General features: G+C 37.4%; 2 protein-coding genes across 3 annotated transcripts in view; one reads left to right on the top strand and one right to left on the bottom strand.

Annotated features, from left to right (window-relative positions):
* The window catches only part of LOC101290327 (gastric triacylglycerol lipase), a 482,017-nt gene that overhangs the window by 43,396 nt on the left and 411,055 nt on the right, over positions 1 to 27,566 (bottom strand). The window contains exon 6 of the mRNA XM_033404782.2: positions 25,331 to 25,388. The gene's annotated coding sequence lies outside the window, so the exon portion shown is untranslated. The remainder of the gene's footprint in view (positions 1 to 25,330; positions 25,389 to 27,566) is intronic.
* Positions 1 to 27,566, top strand: part of RNLS (renalase, FAD dependent amine oxidase) — a 270,276-nt gene that overhangs the window by 12,290 nt on the left and 230,420 nt on the right. The gene's annotated exons all lie outside the window — the stretch shown is intronic.

The following is a 27,566-nucleotide window of genomic DNA, read 5'->3' as shown; positions in this document are numbered from 1 at the left end:
CTGTATGTTCTGTTGTCTTCCTCATTTTCTCTGCATAGGTCCCTGTCTAATCATTACTCATCTTTAAATGGGGCCATTTCTGTCAATTTGTGAAGGAAAGTGTTGTTGCAGAGGCCAGACATTTTGGTCAAAGTATATTGAATAAAATTTGTAAATATTTAGCTGTGAACTATTAAATGCTAGTGATCATTAATATATTTACTAACATGGGAAGATTTAAAAATATTTTTAATTTAAAAAAGATAAAAGAATGCATTGCTATTTCTTTTCTATCTACCCAAAATAGTTTAATAACATTGTTATTGCTTGAAGATGATTTTCATCTTCTTTGATACAATTTTTTGAACTGTCGTAACTTTAAAAATAAGGATAGTTTACTCTTACTATAAAAAATGATAATGGTGACACCATTTGAAAAAGTGTATCGTGCTGAAGAGGAAATAGATCTTTTTTCCTTTTCTTTTTTAGTGGTGGGATATGTAGGCTCTTTATGATGAAAAAGTTTAAGAATGATTGACTTGGTACTTTTGACTAAGAGTAAGGATCTTTGGGGGGTTTTACTGGCTCAGTGCAGAATTGGACCTCATGCAAGCAATTCTTTGTTTGTTTCGTTGTTATGAAATAACCCATTTTAGCAGTAAAGGTTTAAAACAGAATGTCCTAACATGACCCTTGAATACCTGTGGGTCTAAAACAAAGGGATTAAAAACATATGATTTCTATTTATCTTATAAATCTCAATAAGGACCTCAGTATGAGGAATTAGTGTCATCTCTCTGTTTCTCAAGAACCTTAAATACACTCTTGCTTGCTTATTAGACATCTTCCGTTTCTGTGAAAGACCTCCATTTACAAAGCTATCTATTGCCATCTAGTGGACGCAGTATATATTGCAGTTCCCCTCCAAATTTTTTTAACTAGAGAGAACTATGAAGATGACCGAAATATAGGCTGTAAAACTATCTGTAATATAATTCACAAAACTCCATTCACACAAGGAAATAAATTTAGGTCCATGATAATTAACTTACCCAAAAGTTCATAGCTAATTAGTGACAGAACTAGGGCTGTGCTACAGGTCTCACATTCATACAAACTATAAGCAGCCCTGTGTCTTTGGCTTTCTTTGTGCTCGTCTTTTCATTCTCTCTGTCTCTCTTTTTAAATCATGTCTACCCCTTAGAATCAATATAGTACCATCTCTTACATGAAAGACTTCCCTTTTGATTACAGTGTGGTCTGGATTTTCCCTTATCCATCCTCCCTTTCCCTATTTTCCTTTTTACAAAAGAAACAGAACTAGGTTTTTTTTGGCAATTACTTATTACACTTACTACATTCTCCCAGTTAGGAGAACAGGGAAGCTTTATGAACTATATAGTGAACCTCTTATGGTTCATGATTTGCCATCTGGTTCTATAACAGTGCTACTCTCTATATATTAATATTATAAAAACTAGCTCACTTAATCCTCACAACAATCCTAATTACTGTTATTTCCATTCTTGGTGGTGATGCTGAGATATGAGCCTTAGTAGTGTGACTCCAGAGCCCATACATGTAACCACCGTTATACACGGTGTCAGACTACCCTAATACTGATTGTTTCATGTATTTGTGAGTTCCCACAGTGTCCCGCTCATTTTTGATCACCATGTTTTTCAAACTTGCCTAATGAAGGTTGAGAGTTGAAAACACTTAAGGGGCACCTTTGAGAGGGTTTTGATTGCTAGGGTTTGGGTCAGGCCCAGGAATCCATACCTTTAACAAGCACCTTATGGGAATTTTTTCCTCCCAGTTAAGGCTGTTTGGGACATTCTGCCTTATCATTATACTCATCAGATTTTATTATGATTCTTATATTCCGGTAAGTTTCTTTCCCACTAAACCATAAAATCCAGGCGGAAAGAGCTCCTATAGACCACCGCATCCCCACCCAGCATCAAGTACCAAGGTGCATGCAGACCCACACACTACTATTATTGTTCAGTCAATATGTGCCAAATGACTGAGCATCTGTCTTGTTTCCCAACTTGATTATAAGCTCCTAGAATTCAGCTAATCTTAGAGTCTACTGGTCCTGGCTTGGTCCCTGAGTCACGGTACTAGGATGAAAGCGTGAACCTTGGATGGATCATAGAATTTTAGGACTAGGAGGAAGCTTGAGGCTCCTTGCTTCTTCCACCCCGATGAGGAATTTAAGACAGCATCTGCCCTGTACAAGTTCATACAATTTATTAGGGGCTGGACAGGAGAAAGTATGGTCAAGAAAAAAGCAGGCGCCTTTCAAATATCATTATTGTCTTGATTACATGTTTCCTACACACTTAAATAGAGCTCTTCATCAACTGTAATGGAACATCTGGGCCTGAAATCCACAAACCTGACTTTCCTGCCATAGTTCTTTCATACTCCTGCTAGGAAAGTGGCAGAGGCAGTGGAAAGGATGTGGGGTAAACAATGTATGGAAGATTTCTTTCCTCTACATCAGACTGCCTCTGACATGGGGCTCCTCAGGTTTTCTCCCACATGCTTATATTAAAGGAATGCTTTTTTTTTTTTTTGCGGTACACGGGCCTCTCACTGTTGTGGCCTCTCCCGTTGCGGAGCACAGGCTCCGGACGCGCAGGCTCAGCGGCCATGGCTCACGGGCCCAGCCGCTCCGTGGCATGTGGGATCTTCCCGGACCGGGGCACGAACCCGTGTCCCCTGCATCGGCAGGCAGACTCTCAACCACTGCGCCACCAGGGGAGCCCAGGAATGCATATTTTTAAAGGTCTCCTAATGAATAATCTTCCTTTATAGTTTGGTATGCTATCTCACATCCTTAAAACCAGAAGGCTAATTTTTTTTTTTTTTAATGAAACGAAAGGAAAGAAGGAAGGAATGAAGGAAAGGGAGGGGAAAGGAAGGAAGGAAAAGAGAAAGAAAGAGAGACAGAGACAGAGGCAGAGAGACACAGAGAGAGAAGGAGACAGACTGGGTCTGGAGCTGGACTCTCCGTGTGAGAGCCACTCCTCCTATCCCCCTGTAGACTCACGTGCATTCCTGCTCTGACCAGATGAATCCACAGAGGTGAGAACCATATTCATCTGAGCAGAAGCATGTCAGTAACCCTCCGGGGAGAAAATGTGCTAGTCCTGCCCTACCCTCACCCCGTAAAACACTGCTAATTTTGGACCAAAGCCCTCAAGCCCCCTAACATTACTTCAGAAAGCAGACAAAAGTGTGGTCCATGCTGAGCATGTGGCCACAGATCAGGAGAGTTGCCAAAAAGAGAGTTGAGAGAGGCAAGGAGAGTCATCTAGCTGGCCTCCTTTCTAGAGGAATCCTGGTCTCCTCTGGGTTCCACACATTCTTCATCTGTGCGTTTACTCACGAAGCTCCCGTTGCCTAGAACAATTTGACACATCCTTTTTGTTCTCTGTCCTTCAGGATTCAGCTCTGGGCCTCTGAGTTCTTCAGAGCTTCCTGGGGACTCTGTGCTTCAGGGAAAGCATTCAGAACCTTCTCTAGCACTTGGGCTTTATACTACTTATTTAGCGTTGGCTACTCTGTGGAGGGAGTGAAGAACGTAGACTGACAAAGCCAGGATTCGTAACCCAGCTCTGCCACTTACTGTCTGGGTGATTTGGGGCAAGTTGCTTAACCTCTCTGAGCTTCGATTTCCATGTTCCTAAAATGAGGGTAAATAACATTATCTAACCACATAGGATTACAGTGAAGATTACATGAGGTAATCTGAGTAGAGGATTTAGAAGTATTAAAGTTAATGTTCCCAGTAACTTTTTAGTGTTTGTGACTTTTTACCATTAAGGAAAAGGTCTGAGATGTCTATTTAAAGGGTTGTATGCTTGGTGTTGGGGATTAAACAAAGGTGGCTATTTTATTTTCAGGGTTTTACAAGTAGGATACATTACAGACATATTCCTTGTTGTGAAAGAACATGACAACTGCCTTGAAAACTCTATATTAATTAACTTTAATTAACGAACTGATCACTTTTTTAAGAGGAGTAAGTCATTATTGGAGCTTTTTCACAAGTCAACAGCGACATTTTTATGAAAGCCACCTCTTTTAGAGGGAGGTACAACCTCACTCCCTCCTTCACCTCTTCACCCCACACCCCCAAACCTGTACCAGAGTAAGAGAATAAACACCTTGTCATAACATCTACCCCCACCTGCGTGACTTCCATGCACACTGTTCATAGGATCACCCATACCTCTGAGGAAGCATCATTATGGGAATATTTCTTAAGTGTCCCCATGTTCCTGACATTTTTCTAAATGCTAACTCAAGTAATTTAGAAGATGCCATGCCCATTGGCCAGGTGTTCTCATGAAGCTGTGTGTGGGCACAAAAATAAGAGATGAGCTTTACTTCTGACAAGTGTAAAACTTCTGTGTTAGGGGAAACTGATGTGAAAGCATTTTTATAAGATGATGTGGTCTGAGCTCTTGGTTATGAATAAGCAAATGGTAGTGGGGAGATATCTCTGTAGATGATTCATTATTATCAGTCAAATGTGTGCCCACAAAAAGGCAGCCAGAAAAATCCTAGTAAGGATTTTGGATATCAGTAATAAGGATATTGGAAACACAGTGAGAAACATTACTTTGCCCTTGTGCAAAACAATGGTGTATTTGTATCCAGAATATCGTATGGTCATCTTGAGTTAAAATTTACAACACTAGGGTACAAAGGATCGTCTGTTCCTTCATTTCTCTAAATATACAGATTATCTGCTTAGAGCATCTTTTTATCCACCTGATAGGAAACCCACCCTCAGTCATCATTAGAGCTGCCTCCCTTCCCTTTGGGATCACACAGGAGCCCCAGGCTTTTGTAGTGCCAGAAAACAGGGGAGGTGTGGGGCGTAAGTCCATAAGGTTGCCATCATTATTGCTTCTCCTCTGCTGTGTGGGGCGCGGCCAGCCCTGGTCCTCTGACATGGGTTAGACACATTGCCTTGTGTGGACTCAGGGATGCCTTTCTAGGGATAACACTGTACTGACACTGAGATCTTTCCACTGCTCTCCAGGATGAGAGACATGCTTCAAAGGCATTCTGCAGCAAGATCCCAGCTGGGCTGGGTATACAAGTGAGAGCCAGGTCTCTCTCTCTCTCCCCCAAACCCCTGTCCCTTAAACATTTCATCTCCACTCCCTACCCACTCCCACTTTCAGGAATCCACTAGCTGAATACACCTTAAGACTCTGAAAAAGAAAGACACTTCCCTTTCGCGTGTCTGTATGTGAGGCGGGAGGCATCCCAACCTTTAGAAACACAACAGTGAGCATCTCTTTCATAGATTGGAGGGTGGAGAAAGGAGAGTTGATTTTCCCTAAATGACTTATTTTGGTGAGTTCTTTAATTTCTGGTTGCTATATTATAGCAAAGATGTAATAAACCTATAGGTCTCAAGAATGCAAACTATAATAACTAAAGGATGCATACATGAATATAGTCTAAAAGAAATGAAAAATCCTTTATCTAGAAATATAAAACTCCACAGCTGTACAATGGAGATTTACAATGGCAATAGAGATATATGTATACATATACATGTATATTTAATTATAAATTAGGAGAATCTGAAATTGTTATTAAAATTCTAGAATACAACCACCAAAGGAAGAACAGAAACCTTCAAGCCTTAAGGTACACAGTTTTAGACTAAGGAAATGCCACTTTACTTCAGAGTACAGAAGTTTTCAATCCAATAAAATATTATTTATTTGACTGCATCTAAAAAATGCTTACTTGGCTTACATTTTAAAAATTGAAACACTTGTTCGCCTGAAGTGTAGTCATTTAAAAGTTTCAGTAAATTCACAGATGGTAGGTTTTTAATGAACTATTAAAAATCCTAGGGGTACATTTTTAACTTTCTAAAGATGTCCTAGTAAATAACCACTTTCTCAGTAGTCACCTATGTAACTCTCCCCCTCTTTTCTCACATCGGTGCTCTAGCAAGCAAAACAGAGCTCCTCAAGCTGTCACCTCACTCTGTTTTCCTTTCTAACCTCTGGCTACATACTCTGGTTTCAGATATTCTACCACCAATTTGCACCTTAATACTGTACTTGACATACACAAAATTGTTCAGTATCTTTCTTCTTTTAATGTTATGTGATTTTTATTTTATAATTAATACACTTTATTGATGAAAAACTTGAAACTAAAAAGAAAATAAAATGCATTCATAATTCCAGCCCCATGGATCTTAACCCAGTTTATATATATTTCTAGGTATTTTTAAGGTAGAAATAAAATATTTTTTTTACTTTATAATATCTTAGGAAAAATTTTTCAATGCCAGTGAATGTTCACATTTGTCATAATTTTTACTATATAGTGTTCTATTCTTTGTATTTACCTTTATGTATTAAACCAGTTTGCTGAACATTTAGGAGGTTTCCAAGTTTGCAAAGTGTAGCTTTGATAGTGCAAATCTGAAACAAAAATTTTCTGCACTAAACTCCATACTGGATGCAAACAGTTATTTTCATATAGAGTAGAATAAGGTCCTCTTGATGACTTTTGTTCTAAGTTTTCTTTGTTAATCTAATGTTTTATTTCTCTCTGTGTGCCTTAGAATAAGGTTTCATTAAAAAATCCTGTTGGAGTACTGATTTGAATTGCTTTAAATTTGAGTGTTAATTTAGGAAGAATTTATGTCTTTACAGTACTGCATCTTCTCATCCAAGAAAGTCAAAGTTCTCTATTTAGGTATTTTTACATCCTTCAGAAAAATTTTGTAGCTTTTATCTTAAGAACTTACACATTTCTTATTAGGCGTATTGGGGAATCTTTTATATTTGTAGAGATTGTGAGTAATATCACTTTTGTTGTTTTATGTTTATTTAGGTATTTACAGAGAACACCACCTAGCTGAATTTTTAAATCTAACATGAAAAGTCTGTTTCTTTTGATAGGAGAATTCAACACTTTTACATTTATTGGAATAATAACTATATTGTATTTATCCTTCACATCTATGTCTACTTACTTATTTTACTTTTTTTTCCACGTTTTTCCACTTTCTTACTTGCCAGCTTTATCAAGTATTTCTTATTCCTTTCCTCACATTATTTATAGGATCTACAGTGCTTTGTCATCCCATTAATGGTCATCTTCTTATCCCTTACAAACACACTTAAATTTAAACATATTCCATCTCCTTCCTATTTCTCTCTACCTCATTCCACAAATATTTTTTGAATGTCTACTGTATTACATTTTGTTGGGTAAGTTAAAAAAATTAAGTAGTCCTACTTTTTCCTCTCCCCAAGTATATTTTTTTTATTACTTTAAATGACAAAGCTGATTAGTAATCTTATAAAAAATGAAGGAATCCAAAGGTGAATTAGTAATTCATTCCCTGTGCTGTCTTCCTTTCCCACTCCCTGGAGGTAACTGATGTTAACAGTTTAGTGAGTGCCCTTCCACACCTTGCTTCAGGCATACGGGCACCTTCTAAATGTATTGCTTTGAAATTGGCATTTTAAATTAATTCCTTTGGATAAATACTTCTAATTTATTTCTGTTTAACAGCTGCATGATTTTCTCTAGTTTGGGAGTACCAGAATTCAGTTTTTCATCTCATTATTTATTGATAGCATTCATGTGGTTTCTCTTTTTTTCCTATTTATTCCTGTTTATTGCTAAATTGGGTGATAAAATACCAACATTGGAATTTGGGGGTCAAAAGCTCTGTATGTTTTAATACATACTGCCATATTACTTTCCAAAAATTTTGTGATGATTCTCATTCTTAATGTTTGAGAATGCCTGTTTTTCTATATACTCATTTGCACTGGACGTTTTTAATGTTTTATTAATCTTTTTAAGATTTCTGCCAAATTGATAAATGAAAACAGGTACATCATTCTTGCTTGAATTTGCATTTACCTTGACTGAAAGTGAGATTGAGCCTCATTTCTTAAGTTTATTGGACATTTAGATTTCCTCTTTTGTAAATGTCCTGGTCATTTCCTACACTTTCTTTTCTAGTGGGCTATTTGTCTTTTAGGAGCATTTTATATATGAGACATTAAAGTTTTTCATATGGTATTACAGATATCTACCAGACTACCATTTATTTGTATTTTGCTCTTGTTTATGTCATTTGCCATAATAATTTGTTAAGATTTTTATTTAGTCAAGTCTATCTTTTCTTTTATAGATTTCCTGGATTTCCTGACTTGCTAAGAACTGTTTCTCTCACTCTAAAGTCATATAAATATTATAAATTATATTTTAATAAATTTAATTCTTATGCTTTACATTTAAATCTTTATCTATTGACATAATATGTGTTTTAGAAGGTATGAGATATGGATCTAGCTTTGTGGGCATTTTTCCCCATAGTGGTACCAATTTTACCAGTACCATTTATTTAATAAGAGTTTCTTTTTCCCACTAAATTGAAATTCCACATTTGCTATATGATAAGTTCCTTATATACTTGCATCTGTTTCTGGATATCTATTCTGTTCCATTTATTTACTCCTTTGCCAAACCATCACTATTTTCTTTATAATCACTTTGTGGTCATAACTCATTTTTGAGGAGTCTGAACTATATGGGTGTAAACATGAGGAAGTTTTATTTTTTCCTGGAACTGCCCTCACACTTCCCTATTTGAAATCCGTGTCTTTCTAGAGAGTGAGTGCCTTAATGACATCTTGATCATTTGCTCCAACTTTCTAGTCACTTTTGGCCGTTGGAATAGTCTCATTTTGGTTTTTAAGACACAGCTGTGTTTATTTTTGAACTTCAGTGCCAGGTAGACCTGTATGTGGTACTAGGGGTTTGTGGCAGAGTGAATTGTGGGGTCTGTTTTATACACACACCCCTTCAGTCTCTCTTTGAATATCTACCCACCCCCACCTTCAGACTAGATTCTCCAGGAGACATTGATTGCTCCTATGACTGGCAGCTTGTTGGTGGTAAGAAGGTAGCCTTGGCTTCCCTGCACTTCATTCTTGTTGTCTGATGCTTAGTGTTGGTTCCATGTAGACAGTGTGTGGTGTGTTTTCTTGGCCCAGTGGGCAGATTTCAGCTTCACACTGAGCCTTTCTGGGGCTGTTAACAAACCCCTCCTATAGCCTAGAGGCAGTGAAGTCAGCACACCAGCAGAGCTTTGCCCCAGCCCCTGTAGGTTCTGCAGTTCAGCAAGTACGTAGTCGGAAAACATGGTCCTTGTCAAACCTTCCTGGAGCTCCCTCCCCAGGGTTTGTTTCTGAATTATCCTCTGGGGACTTCCTAGGAAGGGGAATCACCTCCTCCCAGCTCACAGGATTTGGGGAAAAAACTTATCTCCAGGAATATGACATTCCTGAGAGAGCTTTCATATCCCCTTGAGTCTTCTTCCTATATTGACTGGGTAGTGGGGCTCAGAGCAGTAAGGCCAGTTCTTACTGGTAATTTCTCAGAACTCTGAGAGCAGATGGCCAGGTCCTTCTCCAGTGGCTTCTTTATTGCTTTTTATCCCTAACTTTACAGAGAGCCAGGATAAAGGAGCAAAAATACTATTACAGTTTTAATGTCTGGAAGGCAAGAATTTCCTTACTATGCTTTTATTAATATATCCCAATTTAATAATAACCATGCCCCCATCAAATAATTTGCTTGTTGACCTCCCTCTGCCCCACTTTAGCCCTCTGCCCGGCCTTCAAATTCAATTTAAAACTGCTTCCACAATAATATCTTCCCAACCACCAAGACCAGGCTATTTCTCCCATTACGTGTTAGCCTAGTTTCCTGAGCCTCATGTTTTAACACTATCACAATTGTAATTAACTAATGGCTTAATCCATTGTGCAATGTGTGTCTTTCCTGGTAGAATTTAAGAATATAAAGCATAAGAAGACAGGAGCTGGTTCTGACTTACCTACTGCTTGTGAGTGCCTCACACATGTACACCTCAGTCTCTATTTACTCAGTGGATACTGACCAGTCTGAAATACATCATGAAGGACAGGCAGAGGGAGAGGAAGAGGAGGCTTTGGAGAGAAAACAGGTCTTAGCAAAAAGTTGGAAGTAGAAACACTTGTTTTATATATTGGAGCCTGAAAATAGATTGGCTTAGTGGGAGTAAAGGCTTTGCAGTGGGGAATTTGGGGGAGATAAAGCTGGAAATGTGGATTTGGGGCAGAATGCAGTGAACATTTGTTGAACAAACAACAGAGGTCCTAGTTCATCAAAAAATATGGCATCTACCTTTTAAAACCTGACTAGATACATTGAGATGGGAAACGACTTTACCTAATTGGATTGGGAGGAAAAAAACATTTGAGGACTTGGGGAACACTGTTCAAAAGGCTTCTAATCTTAACACATACACTCTCCTTAAACAGACACTTAACTTAGAACTTTGGTAATCTATACTACAAAAATGCATAATTCAGAACTTATTATGTACCATAGAATATAATGATAAAATATTACTCATAATGAATACCTTCAACCTTCTTCCTAGAACTTCTAGAATCTCCCATCATCCTTGATGGAATAATGAGAACCAGTTCTTTTTACTGAAAGAAGTTTAAATTCTTCATTCTTCCTTGAGATTTTGATGAAAAGATTTTGATTACAAGCACAGGAAACAAAAGTCCTTTATTCATCGAATAATATGCTTAATTGCTTTTTCCAGCAGACCATCTCCATAGGAGGGGAAATAATTCAATTTCTAAACTTCTTTAGATATTAGCTGTTCTGTTGGGCTTCCTGCAAGCTTATGAACTGAGATCTCAATTTTAGACCAAAAAAATAATTATTACTATTAAATTCCTTTTATTTATTATATCTTGATCTTCACCTTTCGTATCTGCCTCATCTACTTGTCCTTATTATTATTTAAAAAATATTAGACACGGAGAGTTGGTTCCACTTAATCTTATATTCTCTCTCTAAGTGCCTGAGAGGGAACCCAAGCTAATCTTTGCCTCTCTTCCACCCTCCCAAAACTTGAGAATCAGCAGAAATGGCAGAGACTTTCATTCACCTTGGAGCTTAGAGTGATCTGGCACTGATATTATCAATACTTGTGCTTATTACACACTCCAGGTCCTGACAGGACAGAGGGAGTTTTCCTACTTAAATGTCCTTCTGAGGAACGAGTTACTTGTGTTGGGAAAAAAAAAAGAGCAAGAGAATTAACTTCGTGATGATGATGATAACCAACATCAAACAGAGTTTTTGTGAATTTCTATTATTAAGCATTTTACCTACAGTATATCTTTTACTCTTTACAGTCACCTTATGAGCATTATTTTATCCCATTTTATACAAGGGGAAAGTGAGACTCAGGGAAACTAAGATAACTTGTCTGATGTCACATAGCTTTTGGGTGGCAGATCTGGAATCCAGATTTTCTCTAGGCTCTAGTAATTGGGGCAAGGTACCTTTTGGCCTCTTTATCTGGCACTAATGTGTATGATCTCCCCATGCTTGATATAAATGCATCTATGATGTAAATATTTGGACTTTTTTGTTCTTGTACACATGCTGTCAATAGATGTATGATGTTTGAAACTAGGCCAGAAGGTTGCTTCTCTAAAGGAAGAAAAGATTCCTTCTTAATGCTGTCTTACTGCTGTGTACTTCCTTCCAAACTTAGAACTCTATTTTTCATTCAGAGTTCTTCGATAACAGAAAGGCTTTAAAAAGAAATGTCAAAACTAGAGATGGGGTGAGATGAAAGAGCAGAGAGCTATAATTCATTGAATTGCGTCATTATCACCAACTGAGTCACCAACTGAATTGAATTAAACTTTTCCCCATCTGAGCTGGCAAAGACATTTTAAAGAGAGAATAAATTTGAGAACTAAGATTCTTAGCTTTCTGGCTGACAGAGACATTTTAAAGAGAGAAGAAATTTGAGAACTAAGATTCTTAGCTTTCTGGTAGAAAAATCTGAAGATTCAAATAAAATGTGCTAAACACAAATAAGAACGTATTACCACAATCAACTACTAATTTTAAAACAGGGAATTTTTTTTTTTTTTTTTTTTTTTTTGCGGTACACGGGCCTCTCACTGTTGTGGCCTCTCCCGTTGTGCAGCACAGGCTCCAGATGCGCAGGCTCAGCGGCCATGGCTCACGGGCCCAGCCGCTCCGCCGCATGTGGGTGGGATCTTCCCGGACCGGGGCACGATCCCGTGTCCCCTGCATCGGCAGGTGGACTCTCACCACTGCGCCACCAGGGAAGCCCAAAACAGGGAATTTTAAACATTTAAGATTAAAAGAGAGCAAGAGAGTAATAGAAGAATACCAACATTCTACATTGGATAATGTTTTTCTCAAATTTGTTTTTCTTTTCCACCAATGTATCTAATTTAAGAAGTTTCTTATTCTGTTGCATCAGATCTATGAGATATGGCTATCTGCTGACCAGACATTCTGGTCTTCTATCACTCTTCTGAAATCTAGTTTCCAGAGTCTGACATTTTTCATTCTGACCTGAATGTTTGCTTCTAGAAAAGAATGAGAGGGAGAATCTAAAAAAATACTTGAGTAGCTAGCACAGAACATTTTATGTTTACCAGTGTAGAATTCTCTGTTGGTTTGAAGAAGCTATTTAAATATCAGTCTCTCCCAAAATTTCTTCCATGAAATAGACAAAGAAAATTACTATATCCAAGGCAGAGTTTGCTTTCCATTTCTGTGAGCTCTTATAATTTTACTTGCCACAGGCATATGAGATTATAAAATTTTATTCCAAGGAGAGAAATTAAAATTCCAGTTTTATTTTTTTAAATGGCAATTGTAATATTTTATTCAGATGTTGAATTTATTTTTTCATTATATAAATATTTATTGAACATCTACTGTGTGCTAGAAACTGTTCTAGACACCCTGAATACAGCAGTGAGCCAAACAATAAAAGTTCTAAGGAACTTCTGTTCCAGTGGTAGGAGGCATAATATTCTATAATATTCTATTCCAGTGGGAGGAGGAAAAATAAGTAAAATATCTATGTGAGATAATAGTAAGTACTGGGAAAGAAAATGAAGCTGCTATATGGAAATAAAAAGTGACCAGGAGTACTTTTGTGTATAGTATGAGCAGACCTGTGACAAAGTGATTTTTGAGCAGCAGAGACTTCAAGGTAGTGAATATATGAGCCGTGAGATTACCTGGAGGGATATCCTAGCAGAAGTAGCTGCAAGTAGAAAAGCCCCAAGGAATGAGGAGTTTCACAAGGGGGCCATTGTTGCTGGTTTACAGTGCATAAGGAGGGGCAGTGGTAGGAGGTTAGAGCAGAGAGGAAGCAGGAGGCCCAATTATATAGGGCTTTGTGGACTGTGATAAAGACGTTGGATTTTACTCCACATGAGATAGAAAGCCATTGAAGGAATGACGTGATCTAACTTAGATTTGAGGAGGTGTTTTCCTGCTGTTGTGTGGAATTTAGACTGTAAGAGAGTTGAGTTGACCAGATGGACTGATACTATAAAAATACAGGGCAGAAATGAGGGTAGCTTGGGTTGTAGCAGGTGGTGTGTTGAAAAATGGTTGCAAGCCAGATGTACAATAATCAATAGTTTTTGCATCAGTTCTCTTCCTGATATAGGATCTCAAGTGTTCAGATAGTTAGGGAGAAAACTAAGGCTTCAGTGGTGCCAAGAAAACGTTTGAAGGAAGAGGAAGTGATAAGCTATACAAATGCTGCCTATAGTTTCATGTAAGAGTTGGCCATTGGATTTAGCAATATGGAAAGCATAGGTGACATTGACAGTAGTAGTTTCTATGGGGTATTAGGAATGAAAAACAGATTGGAGAAGGCTCAAGAAGAAACAGGAAGAGAGGACATTGAGATAGTGGGTGAGACCAGTGTTTCTCAATTGGTTTTTTCATTATCATCTCCCTAAAGAGTTTTTTAGACACTTTCTCCTAATTGTCCTCCACCCACCCCAATGGAATTATAATATCATAGATATACTTTATATTTGCTACATATTTTATGTATATATATATGCTTTATATATATATGCTTTATATATAAAAAGAGTAAGAATTGTTTGTCCTTCAAGAGTCAATTTTTGCCCTTTGAGGGTGATATTACTCCTACTGAGAATGTCATGGTTTAGACAATCCTTTAGAGGAGTTTTTCTGTGAAGGGGGACAAAGAATTGGGCTGGTAGCTAGAGAAGGAGGTTGGATCATGTTTTTATTGTTTTATATTTTTAAGATGGGATGCATTATAACATGTTTGTGTGCTGTTGGAAAGAATATAATAGAAAGGGGGAAATTGATGTTGTAGACCACGATTTGACAGTTACAGGAGTCATGGTCTTGAGGAGGAGATAGAGGATGGGGGCTTAGATGGGAGCCAGACAGTTCTCCCACTATAACAGGAGGGAAGTCAGAGCACATGAGCACAGGTGGGGACGGGATGATATATTTGGAGATGAGAGCCTGTGGATGTCCTTTTCTGAACGATTTGTTTTCTCAGTGAAAAAAGAAGCAAGATCACCAGCTGAGATTGGGGAGGGGCAGGAGGTTTTGAAGGTTTAAAGGGAGAGGAGAGGTGTGACATAGTCATCTAGGGGAGTGAACTGAGCAGAATGAAGGAGGGTAGCCTGGCAGCATTAAGATCCACTTGAAGTTAGTGATTATGACTTTAAAATGAGACCAGTGAATATTTTTTCCCTCTAGCACTTGATCTCCTCTAAGCACATTAGATATTTTAAGTATTTGAATTAATGAATAAATGACTAAAGTGAGTGAATACTGAGTTTATGCTGTTGCTACCTAAGATTTTTTCAATTTACTAAACTGACATGTTTTTAATTGGAATGTTTTATACTTGATTTTGTTAAAATTAAGGCCTTTAGACAAGAACATAGTATAGCACACCCTGGTTCAAGTTTTCTGACCGAAGTAGCTAAGATCAGCAAGGATATTTAGTGCCTTTGTTTTAGCTGATGCTGTTGCTGAATATGGGAAGAGGATGTAAAAATGACAACTTGTTTGAATCTCTTTCTAAATATATTATTTTTATAAAAAGGAAACAAGAAGTCAATGGTAGTTTCTTTGAGGATGTGGTAGTCATTTGCTAGAAATTTCTGAAATTCTGAACTATGCTTATTCATTCATCCCTTTATTAATTTAACAAGCATTTTCTCAGAGTCTCCTCTTTCATCAGCCACAAGAAGAACAAAACTGAATATAACATGATTTCTACCTTGAAGTACATTACAGGCATCTGGATGTTTACTACTTTTAGAAGAGGTGTATATAATTTACTTTAGACTACAAAAGATATACTCAAACTAATATATTTAGTGAACATGGTTCCTATGTAGTACCACATGCAATTAGAACTGATAAAGAATGTAATGATATTTGTAAAATAAAAAATTCAAACACATTAGTGAATTCAATACATTATCTATAAAATCTGTTTAACAGAAAACAGCGTGCTCACAGAGAGTGCTGTCATGACTACAATTGCGTGCTTCATAGAATCTTAATTAGAAATTACTAATTCTTAAAGAATTACTAATTCTCAAGATTGTTATACTTTCCTTTTTCAAGATCAGTTGGTGCTTTTGAAGAGTTAACAGCTTCATAAATTTGGCGTATGATTCATTCTTCTGTTGGGGCCAGGCTGGTGCCCACAGGCTGCAGGATACACAGATGAACAGCATGTGGCAGTGTTTAAATGCTGTTCGGAAAGCCAATGCCACAGGCCTAAGACAATTTAGAACACTTCTCTGCAATGATTGCACATGCATATTGGGATTATATTTTTCTTTTATATTGCTATGTGTCATGCTTTGTTTGCCAAACAGAATATAGAAAATGAATAGGCAGTTTTCTGGCACAAGTCTTAGTAGATAAATTGTCAGAACGAACTCTGTTGCTTAAGAAAAGCATAAACATAATTTAGTCACTGGATGTGGCTGTATGTAGGTTGTTGCTGTGGGGAATTTTGGTTTGGCCAGAGTGTTATTTTCTTTGAAAATTTTGATAGACTGAGGTTCTCTTTGTTTTCATAATACTCCCATTCCACCCCACCCACCAAAAGAGCAAGCTATCCAATTACTGAGGTTACACTTGTATAAATGTAGTTGCCCAAATCTAACATAATCATGAGTTTATCTTGTCATGACTTAAAATTATAGATATTATTTGAAAAAAAGAGAATTAAGCTCTTGATTCATTTTTTAAATTTTTTTTTTTTTTTTTTTTTTTTTTCGGTACGCGGGCCTCTCACTGTTGTGGCCTCTCCCGTTGCGGAGCACAGGCTCTGGACGCGCAGGCTCAGCGGCCATGGCTCACGGGCCCAGCCGCTCTGCGGCATGTGGGATCCTTCTGGACCGGGGCATGAACCCGTGTCCCCTGCATCGACAGGTGGACTCTCAACCACTGCGCCACCAGGGAAGCCCCATTTTTTAAATTTTTACAGAGAGTTTTCTTTCATTTGGACTTTTTTCCCATATATAATGGAGTGAATTTTAGGCTACCCCCAAAATACAGATGTGTGTTTGTGTGTGTGTATGTGTGTGTGTATATATCCTCCTCATTGCCCTACACACTTTAAGATAATACTACTCGTAGTGATTGAAATCTTTATATAATAATATAATGGGGGAAAAGCTCTATGGATAGACAGTAGTCATTATCAGACAGTAGATGTATAAAGATATTTTTAGTTGGTGACTATTGTCCTTATGCATGAATGTTCTCGTTACTCTACCTTTTATATTTACTGTCATCCCAAAGACTTTGCTTTGAGACACTGTGATATCTTATTGCCCCCATTGCCAATTGCTTTCCAATTAACTCTCATACACATACATCTAATGAGCACTCACTGTATTCCAGGAATTGTCCCATTGTCCCAGATTCTGAGTTCACCTAGGTTAATGAGCCCTAGCCCCAGTTCTTAAGGAGCTTATAGTGGGAATATTTGTTGCATTTCTCTTCTCGTTGCTTCTGAAATATGTATTTTTTAATATATAATTAGGCTTAAGAGCAACTTCTGACCATTTCTTCTGCCCTTCTTCCTAGTCTGGGCTCTGCTGCTTATCTATGTGTCCTTGGGCTCACTACTTAACCTCTCTAACTCCCTGATTCCTATTCTATACAATTGAGGTGATAATTCCTACCTCATCAGGGCACTGGGGGAGATTAAATAAGATAATGTATTAAAGCACCTAATAAATTGCTGGCACACGATCAGTGGTCAATGAAAGGAAACTGCTGCTGCTGTTGTTTAACTTGTATTTGTCACATGTCTGGCACTTATTGCTAAGGTTTAGTTCCCTTTCATTCCCTTGCTGTTATCCGTTCTTCAAACATTTGGCCAGTGGGAATTTAAAACTAAAGTAAATAGCAATAGGTCCAATTTATGAGCAACTTTTATGTGCTAGATATTTTATATCTTGTCAATAATCCTGAAAACAACCCAGTATTATTATTCCTACTATATAGGAGAAGACAAGGGAGATAAAAATTACTTTTTTAAGTGATGAAACTGACCACGCACCCCACGCAACCCAGCCAGCTCGTGGCCTCCTGAGAGCAAGCTGTGTGGCTGACAGGGTCTTGGTGCTCCGACCAGGTGTCAGGCCTGAGCCTCTGAGGTGGGAGAGCTGAGTTCAGGATATTGGACCACCAGAGACCTCCTGGCCCCACGTAGTATCAATTGGCAAGAGCTCTCCCAGAGATCTCCATCTCAACACTAAGACCCAGCTCCACTCAATGACCAGCAAGCTCCAGTGCTGGACACCCCATGCCAAACAACTAGCAAGACAGGAACACAACCGCACCCATTAGCAGAGAGGCTGCCTAAAATCATAATAAATTCACAGACACCCCAAAACACACCACCGGATGCGGTCCTGCCCACCAGAAAGACAAGATCCAGCCTCATCCACCAGAACACATGCACCAGTCCCCTCCACCAGGAACCCTACACAACCCACTGAAACAACCTTACCCACTGGGGCAGACACCAAAAACAACGGGAACTATGAACCTGCAGCCTACATAAAGGACCCCCCCAAACACAGTAAGTTAAGCATAATGAGAAGACAGAGAAATACGCAGCAGATGAAGGAGCAAAGTAAAAACCCACCAGACCAAACAAATGAAGAGGAAATAGGCAGTCTACCTGAAAAAGAATTCAGAGTAATGATAGTAAAGATATCCAAAATCTTAGAAACAGAATGGAGAAAAGACAAGAAACGTTTAGGACCTAGAAGAACTAAAGAGCAAACAAACAATGATGAACAACACAATAGATGAAATTAAAAATTCTCTAGAAGGAATCAATAGCAGAATAACTGAGACAGAAGAATGGATAAGTGACCTGGAAAATAAAATAGTGGAAATAACTACTGCAGAGCAGAGTAAAGAAAAAAGAATGAAAAGAATTGAGGACAGTCTCAGAGACCTCTGGGACAACATTAAATGCACCAACATTCAAATTAAAGGGGTACCAGAAGAGGAAGAGAAAAAGAAAGGGACTGAGAAAATATTTGAAGAGATTATGCTTGAAAACTTCCCTAATATGGGAAAGGAAATAGTCAGTCAAGTCCAGGAAGTGCAGAGAGTCCCATACAGGATAAATCCAAGGAGAAACAGGCCAAGACACATATTAATCAAACTATCAAAAATTAAATACAAAGGAAAAATATTAAAAGCAACAAGGGAAAAGCAACAAATAACATACAAGGGAATCCCCATAAGGTTAACAGCTGATCTTTCAGCAGAAACTCTGCAAGCCAGAAGGGAGTGGCAGGATATATTTAAAGTGATGAAAGGGAAAAACCTACAACCAAGATTACTCTACCTAGCAAGGATCTCATTCAAATTTGGCAGAGAAATTAAAACCTTTACAGACAAGCAAAAGCTAAGAATTCAGCACCACCAAACAAGCTTTACAACAAATGCTAAAGGGACTTCTCTAGGTAGGAAACATAAGAGAAGGAAAAGACATACAATAACAAACCCAAAGCAATTAAGAAAATGCTAATAGGTACATACATATCGATAATTACCTTAAACGTGAATGGATTAAATGCTCCAACCAAAAGACACAGGCTTGCTGAATAGATACAAAAACAAGACCCATATATATGCTGTCTACAGGAGACCCACTTCAGACCTAGGGACACACACAGACTGAAAGTGAGGGGTTGGAAAAAGATACTCCATGCAAATGGAAATCAAAAGAAAGCTGGAGTAGCAATTCTCATATCAGACAAAATAGACTTTAAAATAAAGACTATTACAAGAGACAAAGAAGGACACTACATAATGATCAAGGGATCAATCCAAGAAGAAGATATAACACTTGTAAATATTTATGCACCCAACATAGGAGCACCTCAATACATAAGGCAACTGCTAACAGCCATAAAAGGGGAAATTGACAGTAACACAATCATAGTAGGGGACTTTAACACCCCACTTTCACCAATGGACAGATCATCCAAAATGAAAATAAATAAGGAAACACAAGCTTTAAATGACACATTAAACAAGATGGACTTAATTGGTATTTATAGGACATTCTATCCAAAAACAACAGAATATACTTTCTTCTCAAGTGCTCATGGAACATTCTCCAGCATAGATCATATCTTGGGTCACAAATCATAAACCATAAACAAGACGAAAAGACAACCCTCAGAATGGGAGAAAATATTTGCAAATGAAGCAACTAACAAAGGATTAGTCTCCAAAATATACAAGCAGCTCATGCAGCTCAATATCAAAAAAACAAACAGCCCAATATGAAAATGGGGCAGAAGACCTAAATAGACATTTCTCCAAAGAAGATATACAGATTGCCAACAAACACATGAAAGGATGCTCAACATCACTAATCATTAGAGAAATGCAAATCAAACCTACAATGAGGAAAACAAAACAAAGCAAAAACTACAATGAGGTATCACCTAACACCAGTCAGAATGGCCATCATCAAAAAATCTACAAACAATAAATGCTGGAGAGGGTGTGGAGAAAAGGGAACCCTCTTGCACTGTTGGTGGGAATGTAAATTGATACAGCCACTATGGAGAACAGTTTAGAGGTTCCTTAAAAAACTAAAAATAGAACTACCATATGACCCAGCAATCCCACTACTGGGCATATACCCTGAGAAAACCATAATTCAAAAAGAGTCATGTACCACAATGTTCATTGCAGCTCTATTTACAATAGCCAGGACATGGAAGCAACCTAAGTGTCCATCGACAGATGATTGGATAAAGAAGGTGTGGTACATATATACAATGGAATATTACTCAGCCACAAAAAGAAACGAAATGGAGTTATTTGTAATGAGGTGGATGGACCTAGAGTCTGTCATACAGAGTGATGTAAGTCAGAAAGAGAAAAACAAATACCATATGCTAACACATAAGTATGGAATCTAAAAAGAAAAAAAAATGGTTATGAAGAACCTAGCATCAAGACAGGAATAAAGATGCAGACCTACTAGAGAATGGACTTGAGGACACGGTGGGGAAGGGTAAGCTGGGAGAAAGTGAGAGAGTGGTAGTGTATATATAGACATATATACACTACCAGATGTAAAATAGATAGCTAGTGGGAAGCAGTCGCATAGCACAGGGAGATCAGCTCAGTGCTTTGTGAACAGCTAGAAGGGTGGGATAGGGAGGGTGGGAGGGAGGGAGAGGAAAGAGGGAAGAGATATGGGGACATATGTATATGTATAACTGATTCACTTTGTTATAAACAGAAACTAACACACCATTGTAAAGCAATTATACTCCAATAAAAATGTTAAAAAAAATCTACAAACTAACTGCTGGGGAGGGTGTGGAGAAAAGACAACCTTCTTGCACTGTTGGTGGGAATGTAAATTGATATAGCCACTATGGAGAACAGTATGGAGGTTCCTTAAAAAGCTAAAAATAGAACTACCACATGACCCAGCAATCCCACTACTGGGCATATACCCTGCGAAAACCATAATTCAAAAAGAGTCATATATATACCACAATGTTCATTGCAGCACTATTTATAATAGCCAGGACATGGAAGCAACCTGAGTGTCCATCGACAGATGAATGGATAAAGAAGATGTGGCACATATATACAATGGAATATTACTCAGCCATAAAAAGAAACAAAATTGAGTTATTTGTAGTGAGGTGGATGGACCTAGAGTCTGTCATACATAGTGAAGTAAGTCAGAAAGAGAAAAACAAATACCGTATGCTAACACTTATATATGGAATCAAAAAAAAAAAACATTGGTTCTGAAGAGCCTAGGGGCAGGACAGGAATAAAGACGCAGATGTAGAGAATGGACTTGAGGACACGGGGAGGGGGAAGTGTAAGTTGGGATGAAGTGAAAGAGTGGCATTGACATATATACACTACCAAATGTAAACTAGATAGCTAGTGGGAAGCAGCTGCATAGCACAGGGAGATCAGCTCCGTGCTTTGTGACCACCTAGAGGGGTGGGATAAGGAGGGTGGGAGAGAGACGTAAGAGGGAGGGGATATGGGGATATATGTATACGTATAGATGATTCACTTTGTTATACAGCAGAAACTAACACACCATTGTAAAGCAATTATACGCCAATAAAGATGTTAAAAAAAGTAAAGTGATGAAACTACCTGCTAGAAGAATGAAAATACTGACTCCAAAGCCTATCATTTTACTACCACACATCCTTTCCAAGATCCGTTCTAATTCTGAATGCTTTAAAAATTTTTTTGTGAAAAATGGATGTGCATTTTGATCATAAGCAGTAGAAGTTTTCATTTGAGCACAATCTCAAACTCTCAAAATCTGGATGCCCGATGATGTCATTAACAAGCTAAGATATAGAGATCTACATTTTTATAAGTAAGTATGACTGATAGTCCATGGACAGACCAAAGTTCCCCCAAACTTCTCAGATCTTGTCGTCTGCATCAGTTAATTTTTCTGTGTCATCTGAAAGTAGAATTCTTTTTAAGGGGAGGGATACTGGGGAGAGTGCTTTCCTTCTTTAGGCTTTTGGAAATATTTTTAAAATTTTGATAAAAATTTATCACTGATTTTTAATAAAAGACTTGTTTTGATATTTTGACTTTTCTTTAATCATAAGTGGTAAACATTGACAATCTGTGCTTGCTTTGGTAGAGTAGTTCTCTGTCTTTATTTAGTGCTTTGTGGTCTCTGGTAGCTTGAGGACATCAGGCATAAAGAGATGATGCAATGAAGGAGATGTACAGCTGGCCCATATGGCTCAGTTGCTGAGCCATTGCCTTCCGAGTTCAGTGTAGCAAGAGTTCCTGATTTGAGAAAGAGGAACTTATGGGTATGTATTTTCCATGGAGAAACTGAACAAACTCTTAAATTGAATTAGAATAATTAGAATGTAGAATTCTATGTAGAATTCTCAGTATCAGCTTCTAAATGGTTACTTTGGGCGAATGCCAGTCTATCTGGACTTCATTTTCCTCCTCTGTAAAATGAGACCATTGACCTCTAGAACTCTAAGATCCCTTCTCAATCTAAATCTAATCCAAAATGATTCTGTAAAAAGGCAGATGTGTGTGTGTGCTCACTGTTTGACATGTGAGTTATTTGAACATGAGTTCATAGAATATTGATGTCAGAAAGTATGTTTAGAAAATGTTAATGTGGGTGAGTGAGAGAGAAATACTTCATCATTGCTTACAAACACCTTGGTTAACAAGCTTGCACCTTTCCTGAGCACATTAGATTTTGGGGGAGGAAAAAAAAGGCTTGTATTTAAACCAAGGTTCAATTATTATTATTATTATTTTAGATAATGGTTAGTTTGCCTTTTTTATCCATTAAACTTGAGTTTCTTGAGTCTTATACTATCTCTGCCACCTTACACTGCCCCAAGCAATATTTCTTGAATGAATGAATTAATCGAATTATAAAATTCTCAGTGTACCTGACTACCACTATGGACAACTGTGAAAAAATAAGACTTCAATTTGCACTCTCTTTAGCCTCAACTATCTCATCACCTACTATGTACCTACATTATGTTGAAGGGAAAAAAAAAATCAGTTACCAAAGGAAAAAAAGAATCCTCTACTTACCCTGTTCCTTCACTGAACTCTCATTAAAGAAAAGCAAACTACTATATTTTTGATGGCTAGCTGGAGTTTTATAAACATAAATAATTTTTATTTCTATAAGCAGTTCTACTTGTACAATGAAACCACTGAATGAAATACAGCAGAAATTTGGGTAGGGCTTTTCTCCCATTTGCAAAATGGTATATCCAAAGCAACAACGAAACATAGCAACAACAACAAAAAAAGAAAATGTTTGGGAATTGTGTGTGTGGACGGGGAGGGATGGGTGTGACTGGATATTGTATTGAAGGAGGAATGGAATTTAAAGACGTTGTTATTTGGCTATATTCTGAAGCAACTCATGAGTTTAGAACCAACTCTAACAATAATCAGTTTCGGGCTTCGCTGGTGGCGCAGTGGTTGAGAGTCCGCCTGCCGATGCAGGGAACACGGTCTCATGCCCCGGTCCGGGAAGATCCCACATGCCGCGGAGCGTTTGGGCCCATGAGCCATGGCCGCTGAGCCTGCGCGTCCGGAGCCTGTGCTCCGCAATGGGAGAGGCCACAGCAGTGAGAGGCCTGCGTACCGAAAAAAAAAAAAAATAAGTTTCAGTATTAGTTGTTTTCAAATCTGATAATGTTTTATACATGAAGAAGTTTAAAAACTGGATTTCAATTTGCAATTATACAAAATAAAACAAAACAAAACACCATTTCTTTTTCTGGGCCTTAATCTCCTTAACCATGACATGAAAGGATTGGGATAAATGATGTTTAAGGTTCTTTCAGCACCAAACATTCACTGATTTTGTAAATCAGTTGATCAATTGGCTGTAACACTGGCTTTCCAGCTTGACTCTAGAGTGGCATTCATTTCTCTACCTCTTTAAATTCATCTCTCCTACACTGCTTTTTCACTCCCTTCTGTTTATCTCCTCTAAACAAGATTTTTTTTAGTCCCCTATTTTGTAGCTTGTATTATGAAAAAAAATTAAATAATAGGCACCTTGGATATTTTTCAAATATAGTTTTACATGATGGACAATATTTTTTATTTTGTTATATATGGGACCAAGTTTTAGGAGATGAGATAGTATCAGGCTACAAGTATATGACAAAAACTCTAGCTTTTCCTGTGTTCCTGTGTCCAAGTGTGCATGGGAGCATTCACCGGGATTTTTCACATTGAATACAATCTATTACGCATTTAATACACTGAATCTAATCATTCAGTGCTGCCAGTATCTCTCCCCTAATTGTGAAACTAGAGTTATGCCATACATTCATGTGTATCAGTTCACTCTCCTTATTAATGATTCTGAATAACCATATCTTAATGCATGATTGATGCTATTAATGTGGCACCTTTTTGACAGCCAGGAGTGTGCCTTTATTCTTGTATTCTGAAGCCTAGCACAATGCTAGATACTATAGGTGTGTTAAATGAATGCTTCTATAATGTTGATCTTGGAATGTGTAGACTTTTAAAAATATATAATGTTCTCATAAATATGTAGGAATGTATTTATAATGCTGTAAAAATGTAATAAAACTAGTTATCTCATGATGTGTACCTAAGTAATTTTTAAAAATTTACTTAGTTTATCTTTTAAATTAGTTAATGTTGGACTCATTGTAGTGATGCTGCCTCCTCAAGCATTTTCAGAATTCTTCTTCCACGATTGTAGTTTTGCCTACTCTTATATTAACTTCGGAGGTAATAGGTCATCACCCTTTGATATTTCAAGACAGGCCCACAGTCTTGACTGATGACTAAGTAAAGTGAACTTTTCCAAGCCAGGGGAAACTGGTTTTGGGTCATAAATAAAATATGGTTGGAAAGTAATAAGAGAAATTTTGTTAGAAGTCACAAAATCTGAAATGGAGATTATGCCAAGAAATTCCAGAAATGTTTTGAGGATTCTGGGATTAGGGAGTGTATTGATAAATATACTTTGGCTTTTGGAGACATTTCTCTGGAGGCTTTGTTTTTATTTCCACAATGTTGTTCATAGTAGCTTACTCATAAAATTTTTTTAAACTTCTAATGAAATGTACTATATAAATTATTGAAATTATTGGAGGGGGGACTGACACGATATTTAACATTTATCAAATGTCTGTATTTTGAACACACATATTGTATGTCATATATTTAAATATAGTCTCTGTCCTTAAAAACAGCACAGTAAAGAAGAGTCACAAAACAATTGATCCAGGTATAAAAAGAAACAAATGTTTATAACTGTGTAATTTATCAGGGCTCAGAAACTTACCTTCCTCACCAGTCACTCTTCTGTATTCAAGTATAAGGAAATTGTGAGCCAATGTGATCTGTTTTAAGAGATTTGGAGATATTTTAAAATAAGGTAGTTAATAAGAAAAGGAACCTCATTCTCTGATTCAACTTTAAATTTTCATGATCATATTCAATATTGCAGTTCTTAGTTTCTCAGGCTACTACCAAAGCATATGATGGTTATTTGGAATTTGCACTAAAATCTCAAGTTATTCCTGGTAAAACTGGTGTCCTACGTAGGTAACTCAAATGATTCCATACCTTCAACATGAGCAAAAATTTTGAACTATTATAACAGTTCCTCTGACCTGAAACCCTGAAAGAAAGATCTAAGTATGTTTAACAATAAAAGATAATATAGGTATTTTGATATTATATACTTCTGATATGACAGTGTTTTAAAAATGGTAAGTAACTTAGTTTTTGGGTTTTTTTTTTTTTTAGTAACTTAGTTTTTACAGCAACATTTAGAGATAGGTACAATTACCCCAATTTAAAGATGAAGAAATTGAGATTTAGGTAATTTGCCCAAGGTGACAGAGTTAATGAGTGAGCTGGGATTGGAACACCAGGCAGGCTGAACCCAGGGGCCAGGCCTTAACCACTACACTGTACTCCTTCTCACTATTCCTGCTTTTTATACTGCACAAATGAACCATGAGTTTACAAGTATAGTAGAACCATGGTAGAAAGGCATGATGGACAATCTTTCACTTCCCATATTTTGATATCCAGTGTATTAGGCAGAAAATAATGACCCCTTAAAGATGTCCACTTCCTAATCTCTGGAACCTTACATGGAAAAAGGGACTTTGCATATATGATTAAGTTAAGGATCTTGAGATGGGAAGTTTATCCTGGATTATCTGGTGGGCCCAATGTAATCTCGGAGGTCCTTACAAGTGAAAGCTAGAGGGAAGAATCAGAAGCCAATAAGGAGATGTGATGACATGAGCAAAGTTCAGAAAGATATGATTGCTGGATTTGAAGATGAAAAGGGGCTACAAACCAAGGACTGTGGGCAGCCTTTAGAAGTTTGAAAAGGCAAGAAACAGATTCCCCTCCAGAGTTTCAAGAAGGAACACAGCCCTGTGGACACCATGATTTTAGCCTAAGATCCATTTCAGACTTCCGACCTCCAGCATTGTAAGATAATACATTGTGTTATTTTAAGCCACTGTGTTTGCAGTAATTTGTTACGGCAGCAAGAGAAAACTAATAAACCCAGTAATTGTTTTCATTAGTAATAATGTTTTTCATGAAACTAGCTCATCTAATCTAAGAATGATAGTCATATTGAACATCATATCCATTTCTAACTGAATACTCTATGTAGGAATTAGAGGAATTTGCCTCTCTTCTCTCATAAATAATTCCAGTTGACTGCTTTCTCTGAAAGTTTGGAATAAGTAATCTTTACATCCTTACAGTTTTGCTAGGTGAAGTTCTAAGAGTCTAACTTGTTTAAAAGAACTTTTGAGCAATTCACTTGCAAATGACTAGGAATTTACTTAGGCATAGACCTTGAATAAGATAATTCTCTTGCCCCTTCATAGAAGATTACTTATATTCTAACCCATAATTGGAAAAGCCAAAATTGCTTTGAAGTTTCAAAATGCTGATATTTTAGAAAGATATTTACTTTGAGATAAAATCTACTTTATCTGCAATTAGTTTCACTTAGCATGTTGCAAGGATGTGTCTGTTAGTAAATTTTGTAAAAACCCTACTAATTATTTGAAGAGAAGAGTGCTTTTCAAATTCAAAAAGTTCAAGATAGCATACCAGTATTAACATGCACGTGCCAGGACAGGCAGATGGAAGGAAGCCCTTCCATATCAACTTCTGCTTTGAGCTCAGTGATCATGTACTTGGATCATTAGTGTTCTCATAAACCAGTGTAAAAAGAGGAAAAACAATTTAAAAGTAAATAGGAAAAGGAAGTCTTGAACTAAGGACTTGATATCTCTGAAGATTATCTCAAGGTGTTGATATCCCCTGCAGGACCATTGCTTTAGAATAATGAAATGAAAAAGCTCACACTCACTTCTCCTCAACCTTTCATTCTCAACACACTAATGCACACAGCCACATACAATAAACTTAGTTCAGTAAGTATTTATTAGACATCTGTTGTTGGTCCAGCATAATCCTTCTATCATTCTTTTCTTGTCATTTACATGGTACAGTCTGTTGTCTAACCATTATTTTTG

This window comes from Orcinus orca, chromosome 14, assembly GCF_937001465.1.
Source record: "Orcinus orca chromosome 14, mOrcOrc1.1, whole genome shotgun sequence".
Classification (NCBI taxonomy): domain Eukaryota; kingdom Metazoa; phylum Chordata; class Mammalia; order Artiodactyla; family Delphinidae; genus Orcinus; species Orcinus orca.
This window is presented reverse-complemented; position numbering and strand designations above follow the sequence as displayed.